Here is a 2500-nt window from a genome sequence, read left to right as displayed (position 1 = left end):
AGAAGAGAAGGGAGAGAAGAGAGAAGAGGGAGAAGAGAGAGAGAGAGAGAGAGAGAGAAGAGAGAAGAGAGAAGAGAGAGAAGAGAGAAGAGAGAGAGAGAAGAGGGAGAAGAGAGAAGAGAGAGAGAGAGAGAGAGAAGAGAAAAGAGAGAAGAGGGAGAAGAGAGAGAGAGGAGAGAGAGAGAAGAGAAGAGAGAGAAAAGAGAGAAGAGAGAGAGAGAGAAGAGGGAGAAGGGAGAGAGAGAAAGTGAGAGAGAGAGGGAGCAAGAGGGAGAAGAGAAGGGAGAGAGAGAAGAGAGAGAGTTGGGGAGAAGGCGTGAAGCAAGAGAAGGGGAGAGAGAGAGAGAAGGGGAGAGAGAGAGAAGGGGAGAGAGAGAGAAGGGGAGAGAGAGAGAAGGGGAGAGCAAGAGAAGGGGAGAGAGAGAGAAGGGGAGAGAGAGAGAAGGGGAGAGAGAGAGAAGGGGAGAGTAAGAGAAGGGGAGAGTAAGAGAAGGGGAGAGTAAGAGAAGGGGAGAGAGAGAGAAGGGGAGAGGGGGAGAGCAAGAGAAAGGGAGAGCAAGAGAAGGGGAGAGAGAGAGAAGGGGAGAGAGAGAGAAGGGGAGAGAGAGAGAAGGGGAGAGCAAGAGAAGGGGAGAGAGAGAGAAGGGGAGAGGGGGAGAGCAAGAGAAAGGGAGAGAGAGAGAAGGGGAGAGGGGGAGAGCAAGAGAAAGGGAGAGCAAGAGAAGGGGAGAGAGAGAGAAGGGGAGAGAGAGAGAGAGTTGGGGAGAGAGAGAGAGAGAAGGGGAGAGCATATGAATATTGATTCAGATAAACACTGTGCTCATGTGGGATATTATGCAACAATAATAATTTAGCTCTATAATAATAATAATAAATAATAACAATCATTTACAATTATAATAACTTGTTAATGAGGGCGGTATCTGGTGCCGTACTGTGTTGATCTGCTAAAGCCCTCAGCCCAGTGTTGCCAGATGTGTCTGACCAAATCCCGCCCAAAAGCTTCTCAAAAACCGCCAAAATGCGCTAAATTCCGCCCAACTTCAACAATTTACATTGACTTCAATGGGCCCAAAACGGCTGAAAAAAACGCACATGGCCAATTTTCCCCATTTTTACCCGCCGACGCTCATCCCAAGTAGCCCAATTGGGCGGGCACCCGCCTAATCTGGCAACACTGCCTCTGCCCCTGAGTGATGGGGAGGGTAGTAGACTGCACTTGTGGAATGCAGAGATGGCTGATTGCTCTGCTTGTCGCCATGGAGAGAGATGGAGTGTTCTGTTTATGTTATGGAATGTTGATGTGGGATGGCTCGTGATGAATACACGTGATTGGAGATGAGCTGAGGTGAAGTGGCGATGTCATAATGGGTTGCCGTGGGTTACCTCTGGCTGTGCCTCTGTCCTCGGCTTCTTGCCTGTAGTGTTCATCTAGGAACTCCAGAATCACCTCCAGATCAGACAGGTAGGGGGACGCAGAGGCCTACACACACACACATATACACACACACACACACACACACACACACACACACACACACACACACACACACACACACACACACACACACACACATACGTACACACACATACGTACACACACACACACACACACACACACACACACACACACACACACACACTACCGCGCACACCAAACGCACACACAGCACAACTCGCACACAACACACACGCACACATAGAAACACACACACACACACACACACACACACACACACACACACACACACACACACACACACACACACACACACACACACACGCATGCAGACACATGCAGGCACGCACGCACCCCCGCACGCACGCAGGCCGTTTTTCAGTAACATTCATGCACTGGTAATGAAATAAGAACAATCATATAAAACCAAATAGATCTTCAGGTCTTCTCTGGACTATACAGCACGTCTGTTCTTACCACTGCAGCTCTCTGCGGACTGGCTTCCATGTCTGTGATGCGGCCACCAGCCTGTTGCAGAGAGAAGCAGAGAGAGATTACAGTACAGTCTGATGCGGCACATGTCTGTTTTAGAGAGAAGCAGAGATAGATTCAAGACTAGAATTTTGTGTTGGCACATGCTCAACGTCAAATACATGAAGGCGTTTGGCTGTTGGTGTCTGTGTGTTGTATGAAGGCGTTTGGCTGTTGGTGTCTGTGTGTTGTATGAAGGCGTTTGGCTAAGGGTATTTGGCTGTTTGGCTGTTTGGGTGTTAACGGTTCAGAGCTGCTGTGGCCCACCACACACAGTGGGATGTAGATTTCAGGTTTCTGGTGCAAAGTGGTCAGCTGTAACTAGGCCGTAACTAGGCCGTAACTAGGCTAAACTAACGGTCTTACTCAGGGCGTTTTAGCTGGGGGTGTGTGTCGCATGCTAAAACATATTGGCCTGATTGTGGGCGGCTTGCAATTGCAAAAAATAGCAATCGAACTCACTGTCCATCGTCAACATGTGACAACACAACAATTTCAGTAATTTATTTC

The sequence above is a fragment of the Engraulis encrasicolus genome, chromosome 15 (assembly GCF_034702125.1).
Source record: "Engraulis encrasicolus isolate BLACKSEA-1 chromosome 15, IST_EnEncr_1.0, whole genome shotgun sequence".
NCBI lineage: Eukaryota > Metazoa > Chordata > Actinopteri > Clupeiformes > Engraulidae > Engraulis > Engraulis encrasicolus.
Note: the sequence above shows the minus strand (reverse complement) of the source record.